The 27,500-nt window shown below is 40.5% G+C and overlaps 1 protein-coding gene across 3 annotated transcripts in view; it reads left to right on the forward strand.

The window, feature by feature from the left end:
• Positions 1–27,500, forward strand: part of LOC128688952 (BTB/POZ domain-containing protein 6) — a 189,176-nt gene that overhangs the window by 57,433 nt on the left and 104,243 nt on the right. Inside the window, exon 1 of one of the 3 annotated variants that reach the window (XM_053777018.1) lies at positions 4,888–5,048. The exons of 1 other annotated variant lie outside the window; for it this stretch is intronic. The gene's annotated coding sequence lies outside the window, so the exon portion shown is untranslated. Of the gene's footprint in view, positions 1–4,887; positions 5,049–27,500 lie in introns of those variants that run through there. One more of the 3 variants, XM_053777021.2, reaches the window with a different exon arrangement.

Consider the following 27,500-nt stretch of genomic DNA (forward strand, 5'->3'; position numbering starts at 1 on the left):
TGGTACTGGTGTTTTTTGCAGTGTGTGGTGTTCTTGTGTTGAGTATGGTATAACGAAAAAAATCACTTTACATTATTATCATAAAGTCGGTGTATTCAAGCGGCATGCTTTGGTGGCAGGATTTCTATGTAAAAAAAGTGGTTAACGAGAATTTGGTCTATACAGAGAACTAATTTATAATTATATTTTAATTAATTTAACTTTCCTGTAGAAAAATTAAAATTTAACGAACCAGACCTTACCTAATTCCTTGAAGCCAGAGCGCGGTCTACTGTCGTCACCGAAGAGTGTTTAATAGTCTTTTGAGCACCTTCCCTGGCATGATGATGTGTCGAGACCAGACGCTAATGAAGCCATTCAGAGCCTCTGTTGGTGGTGTGCTGCAGACTCACCTACAACTGACGCACCTCAATCACAATTGTTATATATATATATATATATATATATATATATATATATATATATATATTTATATATATATTTATATATATATATATATTTATATATATATATATAGGGGGTGGTAGGAGAAGAAAATATTCAAACAGCTCCGGGGAGAACCTTGAGTTTTCTCTGAGGTACGTTTATTGTCTTCTCTGAGGATGAGGGTCCCCATTCCAGCTATAGAGGTGGTACTTCCCTATATAAATATATATATATATATATATATCTATATATATATATATATATATATATATATATATATATATATATATATATATATATATATAGGGATAGAGAGAGAGAGAGAGGGAGAGAGGCTACTCTCACATCCTGGAGCACATGCAGTAGATGTGCCCAGAAGTCTCAAGAACGCTAGATTATCTGACCCAGTGCCACAATCACAACTGCAAAAAATGGTAGGATGGATAATTAGAACGCTCAAAACAAGAGATGCCAAGCCAATCACGATCCTTTTCAGATCACTTATTCTTTCTAGGCTGGAACACTGCTGTACATTAACATCTCATCTCCGTTCAAAGCAGGTAAAATTGCAGATCTAGAGAGTATACAGAGAACCTTTACTGCACATATAAGTTCCATCAAACACCTGAACTACTGGGAACGCTTGGAAGCACTAGACTTGTACTCGGTAGAACGCAGGCGAGAGAGATATATCATAATCTACACTTGGAAAATCCTTAAAGGAATGGTCCTGAATCTGCACACAGAAATCACTCCCTACGAAAGTAAAAGACTGGGCATACCCCCAATGAAAAGTAGGGGAGCCATTGATACACTAAGAGAAAACACAATAAGTGTCCGGGGCCCAAGACTGTTCAACAGTCTCCCACCATGCATAAAGGGATTTGCCAATAGAACTCTGGCTGCCTTTAAGAGGGAGCTGGACAGATACTTAAAGTCGGTGCCGGGTCAGCGGGGCTGTGGTTCGTGCGTTGGACTACGTGCGACCAACAGTAACAGCCTGGTTCATCAGGCCCTGGTCCACTGGGAGGCCTGGTGGGGGCGCTGATCAACGGAATACCTTCCAGGCATCCAGACAAGTATGCTTGCGGCATCCACCGTAACTCTGACAATTACCTTAGGTGGTTTAATGTGGCGAGGCATGTTATGATTCAAAAGGATCTATTCAAGCAGGAGTGTTTGGAATGAGCGATGATTGTAACCAACTAATACTGTCGCCCAGAGCAACTGGCTGTGTCATTATTTCAGTAGTTTTGTTTAATTAATTCTGCTCCACTAAGTTACTACGATTAAATAAGTATAGTGGTGATGCCCTTCTGTACCAGACCTCAGTCTCTTTTTACCACTATACCACCTTTTGTATTCTTATCTCAGTATTGGACCGAAAAGCTTACCATGAGCGAAACATGACCTTAATAAATGTTCTTGTACTACACTCATCATATATTACACCTTAAAGAATCCGATACCATCTCTAATCGAGGGTCTCCTTGCTTGCCAGTACTTCGTCGAGCAGATTACCTTTAGTACGTACTATCACAAACTGCTTTCAAAAGCAATCCTTGATATTATCAGGAAGAAGTTGCATTCTCGGTTTCCAGACAAAAGTCCGACCAACTTAGCTGTAATTGAGATTCCTAAGACTACTGCATTTTGGGGCCTTGAAGGCTCCAGAGAAGTCTACCTTGACAAGTTTCTATGTTCTGGGATCTGTATAACACACCTAAAACCAATTTTTCATATACTTCAAGAAACCTCATGCAGCAATTCAAACGTTTTCGGATATATAGTGCCTTCCCAACCCACTTCACGTACTTCAATGAATTTGAAATATGTTAAACCCCTGAATGTGGCACTTGGCAGGCACTTCTGGACTCTTCAACTTACTCCACGTCTCAGTTAATGCAACATCATCGTCTAGTTAATCTTCTTTCCTATGTGTCTTCTCCTAATTCATCTTTGCCTCTCCGCTATTTCTGTTGTAATTTTCATTATCTAAATGTTTTTCTTTACTCTCTGAATAACAAAATCCATTGTGTACCTTCTTATTCCCCACACACACCCATACCTCTAGCTTTTTATTTTTTCATTTTAAAGCCTACCATGAGCGAAATAGCTATCACTCTTATGCCCTAGATAAATGTCCTTCATCTCTGGCGTGTATACAATTCCTGCCATATAAGAGTTTCTAGCTGCCAACAAATAGTACTGCAATCGCCTTCTGGAACGTGTCTAGCCAACACCACCAGTTGCCCTATGCAACCACTCTTTGCAAACCCCTCTTAATGGTAGAAAACTACGTATAACACAGATCCCTCCCAGTATCCTAATTTCTCTTGCTGTCTTACACCTAACAATCACGCCTAATTAAAATCTACACTTCTTAGCATCATTACCTCCAGCACTAGACAGAAAATGCTGTTTTCCCCATTACCAGAAAATGCTGTTTTCCCCATTACCAATCGGGATGTTTCCTAATCTGCTATGTCCTCCATTCCAGCCCAGGAAAATACCCTCTTCCTCCTCATCTTGTTTTCGTTACAAAAAGCCCTATCAATAAACTTTATAATGAAGTTTCTTTATGCTAGAACCTTTTCACACTCTCTAGCTTTTCTTATGTCCTCCATGACTAAATTACACTGATCAGGCAACACAGTGAAGTATATTATACTCGCATCAGAAGTTGCGACGATTTTCTTCATCTTCAGTATTAATCTATTCTAGTCGTAGCGACTAGAATCACTTGTACCTTCCTTGCTCCAAGGATGAATATCTTTGTTCTCCTCTCTTAGAAGTATCTCCTTCGTAGCTTCTACTTGCCCTGCTTTTACCTGAAAGAAGAGCTGCTTAAAGCTGGAAAAACATCTTTCATACTTCAATAACACTATCACTGAGAATCCACAAAGAACATCTTTACATAAAACAGGTCAGTTCAGTACTGACACAGGTCAGCTCACTGAAACTGGAAGCTAACTTCATAAGCGAATATCCACGTAGATATGTCTAAACCAAGGAGGCAGGAAACATCTTTTCTCGACTCAAAATGAAGACGCAAGATTCAGTAGCTAGTTTTCAATCCTCGCAAATGCAACTTGGTAACTACAACCTGGTAAATATGTGTGCACACGCATGGACTCACAAGCAAGCAAACAAGCGAGCACACACACACACACACACACACATACACACACAAGGATCTTGGTGTGTGTATAACACCGGGAACATCTGAGGCGCATATTAACCAAATAACTGCTGCAGCATATGGACGCCTGGCAAACCTAAGAAAAGCATTCCGACATCTAAATAAGGAGTCATTCAGGACCCTGTACACTGTGTACGTTAGGCCCATATTGGAGAATGCAGCGCCAGTTTGGAATCCTCACCCAGCCAAGCATGTAAAGAAGCTAGAGAAAGTGCAAAGGTTTGCAACAAGATTAGTCCCAGAGCTAAGGGGTATGTTCTACGAGGAGAGGTTAAGGGAAATCGACCTGACGACACTGGAAGACAGGAAAGTTAGAGGGGATACGATAACGACATATAAAATGCTGAGAGGTAGAGACAAGGTGGACAGAGACAGGATGTTCCAGAGATGGGACACATCAACGAGGGGTCACAGTTGGAAGCTGAAGACTCAGATGAACCACAGGGATGTTAGGAAATATTTCTTCAGTCACAGAGTTGTCAGGAAGTGGAATAGCCTGGGTAGTGATGTAGTGAAGGCAGGATCCATACATAGCTTCAAGAAGAGGTATGATAAAGCTCACGGAGCTTTATCATACCTCTAGGTGAGTACAGAGGAGGAAAACGGGTGTTTAAGGTAAGGTAGGAAGTTAAAGGCAAAAATAAGTAATACGGACATACAGACAGCTTTCTTCAGCCTCCCAGGATGATCAAGGAGTGGTATGGCTTGAATAAAAAGATTTAGATAGGTTCAATACGTAGCTTTAAAACTAGATACGATAAGAGTTGAAAAAATTAATAGGAAATGAATAGGGTAAGTGTTAGTTAAAGAGTAGGTACGACCTGAAGCTGAAACTTGTTCCATGAAATCACACAGGAAGAATCGAATACACAGACACTAGTATAACTAGGTCACAATTTGTAAACCTAAAGAAAACGAGTAATATTTTGCCAGAGAGAGCATTCGCGGACGTGCGTGTTGTTCCTGATGTAAATCAGGTGTAGCAAGAACAGTATACATCCTGAAACGCTTATTATAGCTAGGTACCAGCAGTATGTCCACACTTCAATTGATACCAAAAGAAATGACGAGATGCAAGAAACAAGAGATAAACGGATTTAGAATGGAAAACTAACCAATCCTGCATTATGTATTCTTTCACAAATTCCACTGGTCAAAGTAAACTGTTTTTCCAGTGGTTGAGACGTTAGACAATACAAGAGAAGCGAAATATTTTAGTTTCTCTACGTATTTGGCAATGTCTCGATAAGATTATGCTACTCCACGATAACGAGTGTGAGAGCATACGTGTAGAGCAGTCACTGAGTGCTTCAGGCAGTGTGTCTAGCGTGTGTACAGAGAAGAACAGCTCTGCCCAGCTTCGGGAACTATTTGCCTCGGATCACCAGAAGCGAACCACAAAACCTTTGTGGAGTTTCAGGTAATGTAGGAGAGAGAGAGAGAGTGCGAGGGGCAACTGATAGCTCTTATCTCCCAGTGATTACCGGAGCTGGCGTGCATAATGGAGTAAAAAATTGGATTTATTCCGGCCGCCGTGTGAAAGCTATTGGACGGCCACATCGAGAGAAAATAAATCCAATACTCCTGCCAACGGAAGAGGAATAAAAGTTGATTAGATTTTGCGCTAACGCCGATTGGAACGTTAACTCTCCATTTTGTTAGGCAAATACACGCCCTGATCGGACCCATTAAAACGTCACATCCCGGTAATACAGAACTGCATCTCAACTCTTTCTACACTCAGGACATCCTCTTACACCCCAACCTGGCTCACCCTTCCCCCCGCCCACCCCAATACTATACCTCCCCCATCTCCATCCACTAGCCCATTCCCCATCCTCCCTTCGCCTCCACCGGGATATCGAGAACTGGATGCATAGTCACGCCTCTAGTTGTGGAATGGCCACTTTGTGGGGAATCAGGTGAACTGGGGATAGTAGTGGTGGTGGAGGTATTGGTGGCAGTGATGGTGATGGTATCGTTGGGATTAGTACTGGTGGTAGCAATAGTAATAGTGATCGTGATACCTGCAGTGTTAGTGAGGGTAGTATTATAAGTGGTGTTAGTGAGGGTGGTATTATCAGTGGTGTTAGTGGTGTTATGTGGTGGTGGTGATGAGGGGGTGGTATTAGTGATGAATGTGGTTATGGCTGGTTGGGGTGATGGTCAGAGTGACGGTGGTAGTGATAATAATGAAGAGGTGTGGCGGAGGTAGTGATGGTAGAGGTAGTGATCATAGTGGAGAGATGTGGCGGAGGTAGTGATGGTAGAGGTAGTGATCATAGTGGAGAGGTGTGGCGGAGGTAGTGATGGTAGAGGTAGTGATCATAGTGGAGAGATGTGGCGGAGGTAGTGATGGTAGAGGTAGTGATCATAGTGGAGAGGTGTGGCGGAGGTAGTGATGGTAGAGGTAGTGATCATAGTGGAAAGGTGTGGCGGAGGTAGTGATGGCAAAGGTAGCAGTTATATAGGTGCAACTCTGGTATAAGTTGGCAGCAATGGTGGTAGTGAACGTGGAAGAATGGAAGGTGGTTGTAGTGGTGGTGGTGGTGGTGGTGGTGGTGGGAAGGTTGTAGTTGTGGCGGTGGTGAGGTGGTTGTAGCGGTGGCGGTGGTGGGTAGGTTGTAGTTGTGGCGGTGGTGAGGTGGATGTAGCGTTGGCGGTGGTGGGGAGGTTGTAGTGGTGGTGGTGGTGGGGTGGTTGTAGTTGTGGCGGTGGTGAGGTGGGTGTAGTTGTGGCGGTGGTAGGGAAGTTGTAGTGGTGGCGGAGTGGGTAGGTTGTAGTGGTGGTGAAACTGCAGTTGTGGCGGTGGTGGGGAGGTTGTAGTTGTGGAGGTGGTAGGGAAGTTGTAGTGGTGGCGGTAGTGGGTACGTTGTGGTGGTGGTGGTGGTGGTGGTGAGGCTGTAGTTGTGGCGGTGGTGGGGAGGTTGTAGTTGTGGTGGTGGTGGGGAGGTTGTTGTGACGGCGGAGGTGGGGTGGTTGCAGTTGTGGCGGTGGTGGGGCCCTGAGTGACCCCTATGGCTTTAGCGTTTCATCAATATGCAGTAATTACGTGATAAACCCGTGTTAATATTCATAAGAACATAATTATTTCATAGGGCTGTATAACCCATACGAGTTTAGCGATTGTTTTTAATATTACACTACATTCACGGAGAGAGTGCTGGACCCGTAGGGAGCATACAGCGCCTGATGGTGTAGCTAAGTAGCAGCAGTTGTAACTTTTAAGAAGCAGTTTGACCTCGTAGTTCACTCAGCACTCACAGCCATCAAATATTTATATACCAACATTGAGAACAACGACCACAAAGATAACGCTACTGAGGCAAAGAGTGCCGAAGCAGAGATAAAATTTTGTGCGTATTTTTAGTTCCGGAGGGTTATCCACCAAGGTCATCGAGGACCTTCTGTCTAATTTCTATTGTGGTCCTTCAATCTTGTCTCCCAGGATGTGACATACACCTGCCAACTAACACCCAGGTACCTACTTGCTTGATAGGTGAACGGGGACAGCAGATGTAAAGAAACACGCCCACGGACACTCAATGTGTGAGGCAAGAGCGTTGCCTACCAGGCCACGTGTTCACAGCCAAGTGCCGTATAGCATAAACAGACATTTATTAAATACATTTCAATTGCAAGATACTCTGTCAGTACTCGATAGTCTCTTGTTGTTGAAACGTCGTATATAATAAAAGGACCGAGTGTGCGGTTTTTTTTTTCTTCCAGCCTCATGTGCTAACCATTAACCCGGTGTATATCACGCTTATGTTGACTTTGACTTCATTGCCCTTGTAGGAAGAGACATTGTTTACAGTGAAATGATATAAATCATGAGAATCGTATTGCTTGTCAATACAAATACACGCACAATGACGTCCAATATGGCTGATTAGTGTAACTCAGCAGACGTTAATCTCGTGATTCAAAACCTCAATAACGATACAAATACTGATCTGTATGGGATGGCACTGCAAGAGGGTTTTCTAGTTACAGGACCCGCTTGTTCCAAGGAAGACGAAGGTAGCTCCAGTTGTTAGACCCTTCTAGGTTTAGTGCTTTCCTATTGTTACAGTGTTGTAGTTATAAGATTTGCAGTCGTGTTGCTGTTTGAAGCTTTTCTGTAAGTTAGTAACTTATGCCGATAAGTGACAATTCAAAATCACTTTCAGCATGAAGAGTCTTTATTTTACGAAGTTTCACCCACAGTGGACCTTTATCATGTTCGTGATGGCCCACTGTGGGTGAAGCTAGGAAAATTAAGTCTTGGAATCAGCGTGTTGGTTGCTCGTCTTGGTGCCCTGGTGATGATGATAATACTAATGGTGGTAGATTCATCACAGGCTTGTGATGATATGTCACAGCCGAGATGGTTATTGATGCTGCTGCTGCTGGTGTTGTGTCACAGAAGTGATGGTTGGTGATGCTGCTGCTGCTGGTGACGTGTAGCATCCGTGATGGTTGGTGATGCTGCTGCTGTTGGTGGTGGGTGGTGGTGATCTATCAAACCTTATGGTCGGTGACGCTGCTGCTGGTCGTGATGTTTCATAGCCGTGATGATTAGTACTGGTGGTGGTGGTGGTGACAAAAGGTTAGTCAAGCTCACGTACGTGTTTGCAATGGTGCTCATGATGTTGCGGCCTGCTAATTGCAACAGTAATTGAGCAAAAATTGAATTGCCGTCAAATAGTCGATGCGTACCCTGTGGGTCTGATTAAAAAGTCAATGTTTGAATTAAAAAATATATATATAAGCAAATGAGCTGATTCTTTTTCCAAACAGCAATGTTTAGTCGAAATGTGTCCTCTCGTATTTTTCTTGCGCGTCTGGTAATTACAATCTTCCTGTATTTTGACAACGACGGCCGTTTCACAACATGGTAGGCTAACCCATTACAGGAAGCATTGAACACCATTCACTCAGTACTTGTATTGTCAGAAGTGCTGGAACATCAGTACCACAGCATTCCTACCTAGCTCTATGATCATTGATTTTAGACTCTATAACCCCACCCGGTAGATCATCAGATGCAGCATTCTCCACCTGACTTAAGAAATCGTAATGACACGATTGCAAATAAACCATACCCCCGGCCGGGATTGAACCCGCGGTCATAGAGTCTCAAAACTCCAGCCCGTCGCGTTAGCCACTAGACCAGCTAGCCACAATAAGATTCATCCAACTAGGTATATTTCTACACCATAGGAAGGTTAGCACAGGCACCTCTGTGACCACAAATGCAAGTTTTTACAGACGAATCTCCAGCTAGCGTGGCCGTGACGAACTCTAGCTCAAGTCCCTTCACTGCCGTCAACATGACGGCGTTCCGATACCTCGGTAAGGAATCGTTCAAGACTCTGTATACCATTTACGTCAGTCCCATACTGGAGTATGCAGCACCAGTTTGGAATTCACACCTGGTCAAGCACGTCAAGAAATTAGAGAAAGTGCAAAGGTTTGCAACAAGACTAGTCCCAGAGCTAAGGGGATTGTCCTACGAAGAAAGATTGAGGGAAATCGGCCTGACGACACTGGAGGACAGGAGGGTCAGGGGAGACATGATAACGACATATAAAATACTGCGCGGAATAGACAAGGTGAACAAAGACGGGATGTTCCAGAGATGGGACACAGAAACAAGAGGTCACAATTGGAAATTGAAGACTCAGATGAATCAAAGGGATGTTAGGAAGTATTTCTTCAGTCATAGAGTAGTCAGGCAGTGGAATAGCCTAGAAAGTGACGTAGTGGAGGCGGGAACCATACATAGTTTTAAGGCGAGGTTTGATAAAGCTCATGGAGCAGGGAGAGAGAGGACCTAGTAGCAATCAATGAAGAGGCGGGGCCAGGAGCTATGAATCGACCCCTGCAACCACAAATAGGTGAGTACAAATAGGTGAGTACACACACACACACACACACACACAAACTCAACACACATAATCACAATTCATAGATGTAAATTTAATATAGGCTGCGTGGTTAAGCTTCTCAGAGGCTGGATGGGAACCAAGGATGTACCAGACAACTTCTGAACCGCCACACTTAGGCGATTCAGGAGGAAAGTGGTTTCTAGTAGTTTCGATGAGATTGGAAACTGATTATATAAGGAAATTTGCGGAACTTCAACAAGGACTATGGATCACTCATCCTAATGGGACAAAATAGTACTGATTAGCCAAGAGAACAGACTGTAGGTATCTGCTAGATTAGATGAACGTATACAGTCCCTTCACCAGCAGTCTGCCATTCTTCTAGGAAGAGTGTGATCCCACCAGTGCGACTATTTGGAGTCTACCTCGCTGTTACTGCTGGCCGCACGTAGTCCAACATACGAACCATAGCCCTGCTGATCTGGCACTGACTAGAGGTATCTGTCCAGCTCCCTCTCGAAGGCAGCCAGGGGCCTCTTGGTAATTCCCCTTATGCTTGGTGGGATTAACAGATGTTTAGGAATGTTGGACAATCAAGATAAACTAGAGGCTTCCTTCTCATGACCTTGTAGACCTCACTGTGTCTAACATGCCATCCTTAAGAGCATGTACAATAAAAACCATGCAGACCGTATCGGCGAGCTACCACTTTATCGCAAATATGCTAATATGCACTGTGCGATGTATCCGCGTGCACATGTACCATAGCTGAGATTTTTCCACTATTCTCACGGGTCTCCGGGCAACAAGTAGGTAGTTGTCGATAGCAACAGGACTGAGTGCGTGCGTATGTGCCTGCGTGCGTGCATTCTTGCGTAAATGTGTGTGTGTGTTTAAAGTCTCAACAAACTCGCATAAACATCACATCGATGTCAAGTCCTGATGAGTAATATTCCATTATTCATTAACTCCCGGACAGGAGAGTGCATAACCCTTGTTGTTTGTATTCATGAAAATGGTGTAACATGTGTGTGTCGACAGTCAACAAGGGCGTCGGGTAATATTGCTTCTTTGTCTAAGTCATTGATATTCCCTCTCCCAACACCAGGTTAATATCACTTACATAGACGTATCGCAACGAGGATGATTTAATTGAGAAATTGTACATAACTAATAGTACTCACTATTATGCTTAAAGCGAAGAGAAATTCCTTAGTGATTTTGATTAAAAAATATTCATATGTAGATATTATAAAAGTATAGATATGTAGAGATAAAGGTAGGTATTAAGTTGAGGTGGAAACTAAGTTGATAGGTGTTGTGTGCGAGCTCAAGTTGAGGTAACGTGAAGAGACGCAATTAAAAAAATAATTCACTGAGAAATATCATAGTGTGCATATTTTTGTAACATTTCTAAGGAAAACAGTTAAGGAAATTGTTATATTTTGGAAAATCACCAGACAAGCATTAATCAGAAGTTCAATGATACCAACACTGTAGCCCCTCCCTCACCCCATACTTCTTGCCTCTCTCTGAATACATACCAATACCAATACTTTTCCATAATACATATATATATATATATGTCGTGCCGAATAGGCAGAACTTGCAATATTGGCTTAAATAGCAACGCTCACCTTGCCATATAGGACAAGCGAAAATTTGTGTATGCAATAATTTCTCCAAAATCATTCTGAACCTAACGAAGAAAATATATTTCACTGTGTTTGTTTAGTATTAAATTATTGTTAACAAATCTAAAATATATTTAGTTGGGTTAGGCTAAAATAAATTTTTCTTGTTATAATAAGGTTAGGTAAGTTTTCTAAGATTCTTTTGTAGCAAAATTAAAATTTTTTACATTAACATTAATGAAAAAAATATATGAGTTCTTGATATATATATATATATATATATATATATATATATATATATATATATATATATATATATATATATATATATATATATATATATATATATATATATATATATATATATATATATATATATATATATATATATATATATATATATATATATATATATATATATGCAATAAGATCACAGTAAACAGGTGATTTCAGAATATGCAAAACAACCACTCTGAAAGAATAGAGAATTTCCAAGCGCTTTCGTGACTACTCACATTATCAAGGAACTATAGTTCCTTGATACATAGTTCCTTGATAATGTGAGTAGTCACGAAAGCGCTTGGAATTTCTCTATTCTTTCAGAGAGGTTGTTTTGCATATATATATATACATATATATATATACATATATATATATATATATATATATATATATATATATATATAATATTTTTGGGACATGACGAGCTGTTGGAGTGTGAGCAGGGTAATATTTAGTGAAGGGATTCAGGAAAACCGGTTGTTTTTATATAGCCGAACTTGAGTACTGGAAATGAGAAGTACAATGAATGCACTTTAAAGGAGGGATTTGGGCTATTGGCAGTTTGGAGGGATATGTTATATCTTTATATATGCTTCTAAATTGTTGTATCTGGGCGCCTCTGCGAAAACAGTGATTATGTGTGAGTGAGGAAAAAGTGTTGAATGATGATGAAAGTATTTTTTGGGGGGGGATTTTCTTTCTTTTTGGGTTACCCTGCCTCGGTGGGAGACGGCTGACTTGTTAAAAAAAAAAAAGAAAAAAAAATGTATGTGTGTACTCACCTAGTTGTACTCACCTAGTTGAGGTTGCAGGGGTCGAGTCCAAGCTCCTGGCTCCACCTCTTCACTGGTCGCTACTAGGTCACTCCCCCTGAACCGTGAGCTTTATCATACCTCTGCTTAAAGCTATGTATGGATCCTGCCTCCACTACATCGCTTCCCAAACTATTCCACTTCCTGACTACTCTGTGACTGAAGAAATACTTCCTTACATCCCCGTGATTCATCTGTGTCTTCAACTTCCAACTGTGTCCCCTTGTTACTGTGTCCAATCTCTGGAACATTGTCTTTGTCCACCTTGTCAATTCCTCTCAGTATTTTGTATGTCGTTATCATGTCCCCCCTATCTCTCCTGTCCTCCAGTGTCGTCAGGTTGATTTCCCTTAACCTCTCCTCATAAGACATACCTCTTAGCTCTGGAACTAGTTTTGTTACAAACCTTTGCACTTTCTCTAGTTTCTTTACATGCTTGGCTAGGTGTGGGTTCCAAACTGGTGCCGCATACTCCAATATGGGCCTAACGTACACGGTGTACAGGGTCCTGAACGATTCCTTATTAAGATGTCGGAATGCTGTTCTGAGGTTTACCAGGCGCCCATATGCTGCAGCAGTTATTTGGTTGATGTGCGCTTCAGGAGATGTGCCTGGTGTTATACTCACCCCAAGATATTTTTCCTTGAGTGAGTTTTGTAGTCTCTGACCCCCCTAGACTGTACTCAGTCTGCGGTCTTCTTTGCCCATCCCCAATCTTCATGACTTTGCACTTGGTGGGGTTGAACTCCAGGAGCCAATTGCTGGATCAGGTCTGCAGCCTGTCCAGATCCCTTTGTAGTTCTGCCTGGTCTTCGGTCGAATGAATTCTTCTCATCAACTTCACGTCATCTGAAAACAGGGACACTTCGGAGTCTATTCCTTCCGCCATGTCGTTCACAAATAGTTAGTTAGTTAGTTACCATTTTGTCCTAGGCACATGTCGATTAGACACTAGGCCTGTTTTATCGGTGTGTGTGTGTGTGTGTGTGTGTGTGTGTGTGTGTGTGTGTGTGTGTGTGTACACAGAATATGCAACATATCTTGCTCATTCTGAAACATAGCTTATCTCGGAATATTAGTTGCAAATCACTTCTATTGGCATTTATTGTAATTTCGATATTAGATGATTTCTGCTAAATTGTGCTTATCTTGAAGCAATATATGTTGCAACAATATGAAATATGTAACACTGCAGAATGCACTGCGTCTCTTGTTACTTAGTTTAACGCTGCGTTTCTTGAATAAATAATATTGTGTTTATCCCAGCACAGGATCTTGCAAGATTGAATCCCCTACATATGAACAACGTGACGTATCTTTTTAACAGTAGATATCTTAAAAAAGACAGGTTGCTTAACAAGTTTCGCTCCGCGTAAAGCTTTGTGAAGTTTCTTTTGATGGTTTGATAAAGCTGTACACTTTGATGTAATGAAAGCTTGTCCCACCTCATTTTTTTCATTGTTGCCAGAACATCTCAATCTATTTTCACATTTAGTTTTACTGCACCTGGTACACAACGCAGTATCTCTCCTGATAACTCTGTGGTACCTTGCTCCCTCGGCTGTGAGACCCGGTTCTAGAGAGCCCCATGAAGCCAGGTTGGCCAAACGACCAGAAACGGGCTACATCCCCGCAGATCCATTATTGTAATTAAAGTTAATGAACTATGCCAAACGCACGCGTATATCAAACCAGCATACTCGGAAATGTACCAGTAAGTTATATCGTCGTTTAATTAATGGACATTGAATAACAGTGGCGAACGAAATTGATCTACGCAACCAGTGCGTTCAACAAGCCTTTAGAGATACTGGCTTATGTAGCGTAGGGCTATCAATTTTACATTATTTTGTATTTCATTAAGCGCTAAACCCGAGTGGGTCATTCAGCGCAGGGAGTGGTGAAGGCTCATTCCTCCAACCGCCAATCGAGGCCCTGTCTCTCACCAGCCAGGTGAGACAAGCGATGTATATTTGTAGTATTAACATATGCTTTCCTATTGCGGTGGAAGGAGGTAGTTAATCGCAAAGCGGGACAGAGACGGAGGATCGAGCCTACACCAATCCGTGTGCCCATGACCGACACAGATTTAGCGCTTCGTGAAATACATTAAAGTGTTGTAATAAATTCCTTTCTGTAAAATGTGATATTCATTCGATCTTTCTTATTCTTCCTATCTTGCAAAAGTATACAGCATCCTAGCATCATTTCCCTACATTATTTTTCTTAAAAAAACTCCTGGCATCATTTTCTTAACTCTTCCTGTATAACTTGTTTCTTTCTTTAAGCGAGAAATAGTTTAAAACTTGGCAAGCATGTCCTAAGTAAATTGGATATTGTCCTTGTTAATATTGCCCTCAACTTGGGTACTTGATGGTATAAAATACCGATAAGATGAGAAACACACACAAATGAACTTAAATGCAACTGCGTTTGCGTCTTTTTCTTCTCTTCAGTTTACTATTTTGTTCGTAATGGATCGAACTGTGCTAACGCCTTTAAGTGTGTACATTGGCTCACGGCAAATTTCTAGCACATTATTATTATTATAATCAAAGGGGAAGCGCTAAACCCGGAGGATTATACAGCGCCTGGGGGGGGGATGTGGAAGGCAGTCAGGCTTAATTTGGGGAACTGGAGCACAGATCCATTTCCCTAAATCAAGAGCCCCTCACCAACATCAAGGAAAACGGCAAATTTCTAGCACAGCGATGAGCATCCTTGGACGTACACGTCGCTCCAAACTACCTAAAATTAAGAAGGTAGTTAATATTCCAAGCATAAGAGACAGTGTCGTTTAAAGAAATAATTATCTCACTGACATTAAAATCCTCAACTGTACCTCCACACCTTCTAGAGGACAGTTTAACGCTCCTCCGAATGCATCATATAAACTGGGTCAGAGAGAGAGAGAGAGAGAGAGAGAGAGAGAGAGAGAGAGAGAGAGAGAGAGAAAGACAAGAGAGCTGTAAAGTTAGGATCTGGAGGACATGTAGCACGTAACTCAAGGCAGAAAACAGAGTCACACCATAGAAACAAAGACAAAGACTGTGTAGCAAGGCTCTGTAAGTGGACAGACAAGAGTTGGGCCTGGAGTCAAAGGGGTTTCGTCAAACACATTAAGATTTATAGGCACCAGCTGGCCACCATCAACAGAACTAGAGAAAACGGATGTGACACTTCTTCACTAATTAGATTTTATAGAGTAAAGGGAAATTCCCAATTTGCCTGTGAAGACTAGGGGAGGGAGAGAAAGGGAAGGGAGGGAAGGATAGAGAGTAAAGAGAGAGAGAGAGAGAGAGAGAGAGAGAGAGAGAGAGAGAGAGAGAGAGAGAGAGAGAGAGAGAGAGAGAGAGAGAGAGAGTGAGAGAGAGAGAGAGAGAGAAAGAGAGAGAGAGAGAGAGAGAGAGAGAGAGAGAGAGAGAGAGAGAGAGAGAGAGAGAGAGAGAGAGAGAGAGAGAGAGACAGACAGACAGACAGACAGACAGACAGACAGACAGACAGACAGACAGAAAGAGAGAAAGAGGAAGAAAGAGAGGGAGAGGGAGAGACAGAGACAGCAGATGGTGATGTGCTAGCAAATGGTGCTGTGCCCCTCGGTAAGGTATCAAATTTTCGCTTTTCCTGTTTCAGAATGTAAACAAAATAGCACTGAGAGTCCATTACCAGTAATAATTAGTTTCACCATACAATATACTTCTCTGTAAGTTCAATTTGAATGGTATATTTCGCCTCTAAAACGGCAAATTTATTTTAACTCTAGAGCGTTTGGATACGAAGGACCGGGAACTTTACCTTAAAAGAGTCACTCTTATTAATTGCTGTTATCGTTATTTTCAGTTATGTATTCCAAGCAAATGCATGACATTTAAATCAGAATTTCAGGAGCCATATTTTAATAATAAATATATACTGATTTCTTTGTTTTGGCAACTCATATGTATGACACTATACAAATAACCTGCATATAGGAGAGAGGAGCTTACGACGACGTTTCGTTCCGACTTGGACCATTTACAAAGGCACACCGAAGTCGGGCCGAAACATTGTCGTAAGCTCCTCTCTCTTATGTGCGGGTTATTTGTGTATTGATCCAGGCACGGTATTGTGCCTTTTTGATATTTATGTACATATGTATGACCATTTTTAAAATTCTCAATATATTTACAGCTAGGAACATAGAATTCAAGAAAATGGTTACAGGTCAGACTCCATACTTCATTTCTAGTTTGGTGGGCATTTATGAGCTTGTCAAACCGCCAAATGTACTTATAACTACGCCTAACCCCAATGTATGTCAGTTTTATATTACCAGTTACGCCGTAAATTTTCTTGTCTCTGTTCATGACATCATGGCGGGCTATGTAGAACCATTAAAGATTTTAATTTCATTCCTGTGTCATTCGATTTTTTGTTAGGTTAAAGGACGGACACAGGTGCAAATAATGCGACATTTTTATTGTGGCAACTTTTCCTTTCCAGGAGCTTTGTCAAGCCATTGCAAACAGTATAAGGACACCGAGGGTATACGTACATAGGTAGTAGAGTGAGGCGCCATTTATTTATGCTTTTCCAAATTAAACTGACATACGTACATGTGTTTAAACCATTAACTGTTCCTTCTTATATTTGTCTAGGCCCTTGATTTCTGCTGCTTTGTTAACGCAGTTTGAAAGAAAATTAACAGTTTGGGATTTCTGCAATCACTCTAACCTCCATCAATCCAAAATACACGTAATAAACTGCGTTGTTGTTGCTTTTATTACAGTACACAGGAGGGGCTTTCTAACAGCCAAAATAGGAGGTTGAATCCTCTCTTCATCTGCGGACCAATTCTGGATAGTGACGACTGTATCATTCGATATATTGTGCACCAGAGTCAGCAACTCTTGTGACAAATTTAATTTTTTAGTATTTTATAGTATTTATAATTGGCCTTCTTCGTATTTAGAGTACTAATACCTGGGTATAAGTTAAAGATTAGTGGTAACACGTCTTGACAAGTTATCAGGTAACGAATGAACATACATTTACACAATAAATTTCACATATTAAATGCCGTACATTGGTTTATATCGCCATATACGCGAGTGGGTTCACTTGTGCCTTCTATTCTCGCATTCTCATGTTTAATTAAAAGTTTAACTAATTTGGTTCCAGTAAAGTTCGTTAACGTTCCTCTGGTACATTCATGACTGACATTTGTTTCTAATGACAGTGGAAGGTTTACTACTAATGGGCTCGAGTAATGTCTCAGGTAGAAATAATTACCTGGAGAATAGATTAGTTGGAGAATAAATCAACTAGAAAATACATTAGTTGGAGAATAAATCAGCCGGAGAATAGATTAGTTGGAGAATGAATCAGCTGGAGAATGGACTAGTTGGAAAATAAATCAGCTGCAGAGTAGATTTTCTAGATTTTCTGAATGTAACATGCTTAGTGAAAAAAACTGCCTGCCTATGCTTTGCATAATAATACAAGCCGTTTACTCTAAGTTTATATGTTACTAGTTAGTGATGAACAATTTTAACGTAGCAGAGAGGATTTTAGCAGAATATCCAGGTAACTTCGGCAAATGTTCTCCATTAAACATTGTTGTAAAGTTACATCAATATTTTTGGTAACTATAATGATGTACGTCAGGTAACCGCTTCTCGATGCATACAGTAATCTATGATAATATTTATACTCTTCATCGTTCTGCTTTATTAAAGTCTCAGGGTATATATGTATGTAGGTATGTAGTATGTACATAAGTGCATATATATATATATATATATATATATATATATATATATATATATATATATATATATATATATATATATATATATATATATATATATATATATATATATATCGTGCCGAATAGGCAGAACTTGCGATCTTGGCTTAAATAGCAACGTTCATCTTGCCATATAGGACAAGCGAAAATTTTTGTATGCAATAATTTCGCCAAAATCATTCTAAACCTAACGAAAAAAGTATATCTCATTGTGTTTGTTTAGTATTAAATTACTGTAAACAAATCTAAAATATATTTAGTAGGATTCGGCTAAAATAAATTGCTCTTGTTATAATAAGGTTAGGTAAGTTTTCTAAGATTCTTTTGATGCAAAATTATAAATTTTTACATTAACATTAACGAAAAAAATATATCTTTAAACGTATAAGAGAAAATTTTAGAAAGGACTTAAGTATATATATATGTAAATATATAAACCCTCTCTCTAGGTTTACACTGCTGCTGTCAGCACATCGAGAAATAACGTATCAGAATACATGCAAAGTGAGGTATCTGATGTAATTACATTTAAAAAAAGGATACAAGATTACTCTATATAATTAAAACATACATAACATGTTAAATATTCATGCTGATACTATGTATATTTAGATTAAACAATTTCACTCAAGACATTTTCCCTATTTCTCTTCTACTTTCAAGTACTGTGAAATTTTAAATTCATATATAAGCGTATGTTTTATATATCCAGTTATACATTATGTCATCAGATTCTGGAAGGAGCATCCATATTGGAAATCCCAAGTAATATAATCTGACATACTGTGCGGGAAGCTCGCCAGGAAGCCTGGGGGTGGGCGGACAGCTTCATAGCTTCTCACCCTTTATAAAGAGCAATATGTCGTTCAATCCCGGAGGCGGTCATGTCCCCTGGACAAACAGTGGTCAGCTGCACGCTTGGAAAGACGATAGAACACGGCTGAACAATCCCAGGAGTTTACATGTTGACCTGTTTTCTTCGTCTGTTTTTTAACCTTGGCGAATTTCAAGCATGAATGACAAATGATTTTTAAGAAAATTTTTGGACAGATAAATAAAATGGATAAAGAGAAAAAATCAACAACTGAAAGGTTACTTCACTATGCAGTACTCTGGTTAATACAGACACAGACACACACACACACACACACACACACACACACACACACACACACACACACACACACACACACACACACACACACACACACACACACACACACACACACACACACACACACACACACACACAAGAAGGCCTTCGACACAGTTCCTCACAAGAGGTTACTGCAAAAGCTAGAGGATCAGGCACACATAACAGGAAAGGCACTGCAATGGATCAGAGAATACCTGATACCTGACAGGGAGGCAACAACGAGTCATGGTACGCGACGAGGTGTCAGAGTGGGCGCCTGTGACAAGCGCGGTTCCACAGTGGCCAGTCCTAGGACCTGTGCTGTTCTTGGTATATGTGAACGACATAACGGAAGGGATAGACTCAGAAGTGTCCTTGTTTGCAGATGATGCGAAGTTAATGAGAAGAATCAAATCGGATGAGGATCAGGCAGGACTACAAAGAGACCTGGACAGGCAACAAGCCTGGTCCAGCAACTGGCTCCTTGAATTTAACCCTGCCAAATGCAAAGTCATGAAGATTGGGGAAGGGCAAAGAAGACCGCAGACACAATATAGTTTAGACGGCCAAAGACTGCAAACCTCACTCAAGGAAAAAGATCTGGGGGTGAGTATAGCACCGAGCATATCTCCTAAGGCGCACATCAGTCAGATAACTGCTGCAGCATACGGGCGCCTGGCAAACCTACGGATAGCGTTCCGATACCTCAGTAAGGATTCGTTTAAGACACTGTATACCATTTAAGTCAGGCCCATACTGGAGTATGCAGCACCAGTTTGGAACCCACACCTAGTCAAGCACGTCAAGAAATTAGAGAAAGTGCAAAGGTTTGCAACAAGACTAGTCCCAGAGCTACGGGGATTGTCCTACGAAGAAAGGTTGAGGGAAATCGGTCTGACGACACTGGAGGACAGGAGGGTCAGGGAAGACATGATAACGACATATAAAATACTGCGCGGAATAGACAAGGTGGACAAAGACGGGATGTTCCAGAGATGGGACACAGACACAAGAGGTCACAATTGGAAGTTGAAGACTCAGATGAATCAAAGGGATGTTAGAAAGTATTTCTTCAGTCATAGAGTAGTCAGGCCGTGGAATAGCCTAGAAAGTGACGTAGTGGAGGCGGGAACCATACATAGTTTTAAGGCGAGGTATGGTAAAGCTCATGGAGCAGGGAGAGAGAGGACCTAGTAGCAATCAGCGAAGAGGCGGGGCCAGGAGCTGTGACTCGATCCCCTGCAACCACAAATAGGTGAGTACAAATAGGTGAGTACAAATAGGTGAGCGCACACACACACACACACACACACACACACACACACACATACACACACACACACACACACACACACACCATGACATACTAACACACATAAATTAAATTAAATAAATAAAATATAAGTCAGAGGATATGTTTTTGTAAAAAATCCTAATAGCAACACCAGAATGAGATGAACGCCATCTCAAGATGATTAAAGTTTTAAATGTTTAAACATTTTGTGAAATTGGCGCAAATTTACTGGAGCCAATGGAAAACATTCTTATATTAATTTTGAAGGGACTAAACATGTACGAGAATAAACGTTAGCAAGGGAGAAAAAATCGAACACACGTCGGTTAGGTGTCAAACAAGCCTTGCAGGATGAATTCTAATATCGTCCTGCAGACATCAGTGTCGAAATGACATGCTGCAGAACCAGCTTTTATTGGGCTGGGACACTATTTCTTTCTTTACAGACGTAAACGGTGTCAAAATAATGGTTTGTGCCACCATATCAAAATAAAAATGTATCACATTAATAGTTATTAAAACATCCAGTCCTATACAAGTCTTTTATTTTTAAACGTATAAAAAATATTTGAAAATTAACGTATGGTTACCGTTATACCGAAATAAAATACCACGTAATTAGTTTTTTTTAACATTCCTTTAGAATAGGTTAATTTAAGTTTCTTTACATTACCTTAACCGAACCTAAGATACTAAGGACAGTCATCGACACCATGCCTAACCCTTCTAGGGTAGGGAAGGTGCCTGTGTCCGAGCCTTTAGCTCATAAGACTGTCATTCCCATTTGCCCCCTTGGGGCGGGGATGGCAGACCAGAGAGGCCTAGCTTGTGGCTAGGCCTGGGGACAGTTAGTCCCAAAGATGAGGAGGTATTTGTGCCTCCTCCCATGGGAGACTTAGGTCTCAGACACTCCCTAAAGAGGGAGCCAAGGCCGGGCCACCACTTGGAAAAGGCCCGGGCCGGGAGAATACCGGCGAACCTTTAATAATAATAATAATAATAATAAGGACAGTCTAATTATCAATATAATGGTGGAAGAGAAAGTCTGAAAGCCAGCATGCTTATTTCCAAATGTTGTTGGCACTGGAGTGCCAACTTTAATTTCCCAAAGATCAATACAAGCTCAACATTTTTTTTTTAAAGTTAGGCTATGTGTGGTTAGGTATAGTAAATTAAATAAATAAAAACGTATATTTAACTGCAAATAACTCAACTTAAAAAAAAGTACCGGCAAGTGTTTCATCGGGATGGCTGTGAAGCACCAAAACTGCAAGAATGTCACTTGTGGAGCGAGAAATGGTTAGTTTTGTCATTCGTTCAAAACTGTTATAAGTTCTTTTGACAGACTATATTGCGGTCATGAGATAATGCATGTAATGTCACGTAAGAGTAAAGAATCAACACAAATACATTATTGTGGTTATCTTATGCAATCCACTCTCTCTATCTGGTCTATTAATATCTTCACACTAACGTTAATATTAATAGAATATAGACACTTACAGCATAAATTTTTATTTGAACAGTTTTGCTCACAGTGAGCTTTCTCGTATTATGAACTGAGATAGCTTACCTGTAAGCGATAACTTGTCGTAATAAATGTTAACTATCATATTAAGTATTTTTGTACTACAAGATATGCTGGCATCTTTTTTTTTCCTTCAAACCAATCAATATTGATTTGTTCGTGATTATAGCTTAATCCCCTACCGCTCGTGCTTCTCTGTTCCACACTCTTGATGAACATTTAGTTCCTCTTGGAAGATCTCCGATCTTCGAGACCGAAAAACAATTATTTCCAAATAGCAGCGAAGCCTTTTGTGTAGAGGAAGTACGAAGCAAATCCTACTATTATTGTCAGAATGGTGATCTTGTACAACGTGGATCTTCCTGTTGATAGAATGGTGATTCTATACAAAATTACTCTTCTTGATGTTAGAATGTTGCTTTTGTGCAGTGAGGACCTACGTGTTGTTAGAAAGGCACTCATGTGTATAGGGCATCTTCCCTTTCATTGAATGGAGCTCATGTAGAAAGTGCACCTTCCCCCTCGTTAAATTATAGTTGTGCTTAAGCTCCATTTTCCCGTTGATAGAGTAATGTTCTCCGTGGATAGTGGATCTTCTTTTTAGAATGTTGGTCCATACGCAAAGTAGATTGTCCTGTTTTTAGAATGCAAAGATGATCTTCCTGTAGTTAGAATGTCGCTCTCCGAGAAAAGTGACTCTTCCAATTAATTATTCGAACGGAGCTTCCAGTGCATTAAGAGACATTGGGGAAAAAATGCTCCACAAGTTGCCCTGAATAATAAAATTGTTTGGAGTATCAAAAGAAAGTTTGCTTCAGATGATAATCTGCTTGATACATAACAAAAGTTTGCTTCAGATGATAATCTGCTTGATACATAACAAAAGTTTGCTTCAGATGATAATCTGCTTGATACATAACAAAAGAAACCTTCTACGTGAGGGAACCTAATTGATTGGAACTTGTTTGCAATGGGAACCTGCTATGGCTGGGGGGACTACTTAATAAACTAACCTGTGGATGTTGATATGATAAGCCTTGAAAGGTATATAGGTACAAATTTTAATTCTTGGTGGTGTTGATTCTGATACTTGAGGTACGATTTCGCTTCTTCTAGGTTAGATACGAGGAACCCTTCTATGTTTTTAATCGATTAACTTGAGAAAATAAAATTTCCCCAGGCGAAATGGAAATGCAACGTTTGTTTTCTAAGAAATTAGTAAAGTTATGAGGAAGAGAAGTTTAAGAAACTATCTAAAGAAGATTAAAAAAAACTTTAAGTTTGAACGGAAACAGAAGAAAATTAACAAACTTCATTCGCGTCAAAGTTGGATCCAAATGGCATACTGGCGACTAGTGTAGAAAAAACACACTGCAGGACAAGTTTTATCGTGACAACGTTTCGCTTTGTGTGAGACTTTATCAGTTCATGGCTTGATAAAGCTCTACACAGAGCGAGAGACTGTCTTACTAAAAGTTTGTTTCTGCAACATGTGCGTGAGTGTGCAACTGTAGCGAGGTGATTGCGAGTTTCAAGATCCTCTCTATGGAATAAATGATATACAATATCACTTAGAGCACTTGCGAAGGCTGCAATCTGGTTACAACCTTTACCTCATTACACGAGACAAGAACACATACTCTCTCCTGTGTTTATTCATCAAGATTCATCAAGAAGTTAGCTATTCTAGCAAATTTGTGTCGCTTCCTTTACTTCCCGTTATGTTCTAACCTGACTACTTCCCATTCTCAAGGCGCTGTATAATTCCTACGAGTAAATCGTTTTTCAATAATAATTATATTTTATTATTGTTATTATTACTCTAGAAAATTTTCTAGACTTGTTCACTTTAGATTTTGCCAATTGTTAGATATTTCGGATTGTTATACTAGACAGCATAAGCAAAATTTAAACACCTCAGCGGCACAGTCCTGTTGTGTCAGCTCAGAATCATTTGTCATTAGATATATTTTAACAAATATATTAACATTAATAATGACATGCAGGTTTAGGTAAATTGCATAGCTAAGATATAAACTGATTCACAGTGAAGATTGCTGGACGTAACTGAAAATAGTAAAACTAGAAAATTCTCGACGAACACGACTTCCATGCCGTCCTCAAGGCTTTCCTGGAAATCCCGAAGACTGCTGGAAAGCATGTCAACTGTTCATCATAGCGTGATCATTTTTCATCACCAGCCAGTCTGGCCTCCCCGGTTAAACTTTTGAGAACGAGATTTTAATATCCTGAGGAATGGCGCCCCAGCTATAACTTTCGTCCTCTAGAACGTTACTCGCTCCCTCGTCAGAGAAATTATTGGTTAAAAATGTGTGTGCGCGTGTATAATATATATATACATTTTTTTTATTAACACACTGGCCGATTCCCACCAAGGCAGGGTGGCCCGAAAAAGAAAAACTTTCACCATCATTCACTCCATCACTGTCTTGCCAGAAGGGTGCTTTACACTACAGTTTTTAAACTGCAACATTAACACCCCTCCTTCAGAGTGCAGGCACTGTACTTCCCATCTCCAGGACTCAAGTCCGGCCTGCCGGTTTCCCTGAATCCTATCAAACACGCTCACGCATGCGTGCTGGAAGTCCAAGCCCCTCGCACACAAAACCTCCTTTACCCCCTCCCTCCAACCATTCCTAGGCCGACCCCTACCCCGCCTTCCTTCCACTACAGACTGATGCACTCTAGAAGTCATTCTGTTTCGCTCCATTCTCTCTACATGTCCGAACCACCTCAACAACCCTTCCTCATCCCTCTGGACAACAGTTTTGGTAATCCCGCACCTCCTCCTAACTTCCAAACTACGAATTCTCTGCATTATATTCACACCACACATTGCCCTCAGACATGACATCTCCACTGCCTCCAGCCTTCTCCTCGCTGCAACATTCATCACCCATGCTTCACACCCATATAAGAGCGTTGGTAAAACTATACTCTCATACATGCCCTTCTTTGCCTCCAAGGACAAAGTTCTTTGTCTCCACAGACTCCTAAGTGCACCGCTCACCCTTTTCCCTCATCAGTTCTACTCATCTTTCATAGACCCATCCGCTGACACGTCCACTCCTAAATATCTGAATACATTCACCTCCTCCATACTCTCTCCCTCCAATCTGATATCCAATCTTTCATCACCTAATTTTTTTTATCCTCATAACCTTACTCTTTCCTGTATTCACTTTTAATTTTCTTCTTTTGCATACCCTACTAAATTCATCCACCAACCTCTGCAACTTCTCTTCAGAATCTCCCAAGAGCACAGTGTCATCAGCAAAGAGCAACTGTGGAAACTCCCACTTTATGTGTGTTCTTTATACTTTAACTCCACGCCTCTTGCCAAGACCCTCGCATTTACTTCTCTTAAAACCCCATCTATAAATATATTAAACAACCACGGTGACTTCACACATCCTTGTCTAAGGCCTACTTTTACTGGGAAATAATCTCCCTCTTTCCTACATGCTCTAACTTGAGCCTCACTATCCTCGTAAAAACTCTTCACTGCTTTCAGTAACCTACCTCCTACACCATACACCTGCAACATCTGCCACATTGCCCCCCTATCCACACTGTCATACGCCTTTTCCAAATCCATAAATGCCACAAAAACCTCTTTAGCCTTATCTAAATACTGTTCACTTACATGTTTCATTGTAAACATCTGGGCCACATACCCCCTACCTTTCCTAAAGCTTCCTTGTTCATCTGCTATCCTATTCTCCATCTTACTCTTAATTCTTTCAATAATAACTCTACCATACACTTTACCAGGTATACTCAACAGACTTATCCCCCTATAATTTTTGCGCTCTCTTTTGTCCCCTTTGCCTTTATACTAAGGAACTATGCATGCTCTCTGCCAATCCCTAGGTACCTTACCCTCTTCCATACATTTATTAAATAATTGCACCAACCACTCCAAAACTATATCCCCACCTGCTTTTAACATTTCTATCTTTATCCCATCAATCCCGGCTGCTTTACCCCCTTTCATTTTACCTACTGCCTCACGAAGTTCCCCCACACTTACAACTGGATCTTCCACACTCCTACAAGATGTTATTCCTCCTTGCCCTATACACGAAATCACAGCTTCCGTATCTTCATCAACATTTAACAATTCCTCAAAATATTCCCTCCATCCTCCCAATACCTCTAACTCTCCATTTAATAACTCTCCTCTCACATTTTTAACTGACAAATCCATTTGTTCTCTAGGCTTCCTTAACTTGTTAATCTCACTCCAAAACATTTTCTTATTTTCAACAAAATTTGTTGATAACATCTCACCCACTCTCTCATTTGTTCTCTTTTTACATTGCTTCACCAATCTCTTAACCTCTCTCTATTTCTCCATATACTCTTCCCTCCTTGCATCACTTCTACTTTGTAAAAACTTCTCATATGCTAACTTTTTCTCCCTTACTACTCTCTTCACATCATCATTCCACCAATCGATCCTCTTCCCTCCCACACCCACTTTCCTGTAACCACAAACTTCTGCTGAACACTCTAACACTACATTTTTAAACCTACCCCATACCTCTTCTACCCCATTGCCTATGTTCTCATTAGCCCATCTATCCTCAAATAGCTGTTTATATCTTACCCTAACTGCCTCCTCTTTTAGTTTATAAACCTTCACCTCTCTCTTCCCTGATGCTTCTATTCTCCATGTATCCCATCTACCTTTTACACTCAGTGTAGCTACAACTAAAAGTTGATCTGATATATCTGTGGCCCCTCTATAAACATGTACATCCTGAAGTCTACTCAACAGTCTTTTATCCACCAATACATAATCCAACAAACTACTGTCATTTCGCCCTACATCATATCTTGTATACTTATTTATCGTCTTTTTCTTAAAATGTGTATTACCTATAACTAAACCTCTTTCTATACAAAGTTCAATCAAAGGGCTCCCATTATCATTTACACCTGGCACCCCAAACTTACCTACCACACCTTCTCTAAAAGTTTCTCCTACTTTAGCATTCAGGTCCCCTACCACAATTACTCTCTCACTTAGTTCAAAGGTTCCTATACATTCACTTAACATCTCCCAAAATTTCTCTCTTTCCTCTACATTCCTCTCTTCTCCAGGTGCATACACGCTTATTATGATCCACTTTTCGCATCCAACCGTTACTTTAATCCACATAATTCTTGAATTTGCACATTCATATTCTCTTTTCTCCTTCCATAACTGATCCTTTAACATTACTGCTACCCCTTCCTTTGCTCTCTCTCAGATACTCCAGATTTAATCCCATTTATTTCCCCCCACCGAAACTTCCCTACCCCCTTCAGCTTTGTTTCGCTTAGGGCCAGGACATCCAACATCTTTTCATTCATAACTTCAGCAATCATCTGTTTCTTGTCATCCGCACTACATCCACGCACATTCAAGCATCCCAGTTTTATAAAGTTTTTCTTCTCTTTTTTAATAAATGTCTACAGGAGAAGGGGTTACTAGCCCATTGCTCCGGGCATTTTTGT

The sequence above is a fragment of the Cherax quadricarinatus genome, chromosome 16, assembly GCF_038502225.1.
Source record: "Cherax quadricarinatus isolate ZL_2023a chromosome 16, ASM3850222v1, whole genome shotgun sequence".
Classification (NCBI taxonomy): domain Eukaryota; kingdom Metazoa; phylum Arthropoda; class Malacostraca; order Decapoda; family Parastacidae; genus Cherax; species Cherax quadricarinatus.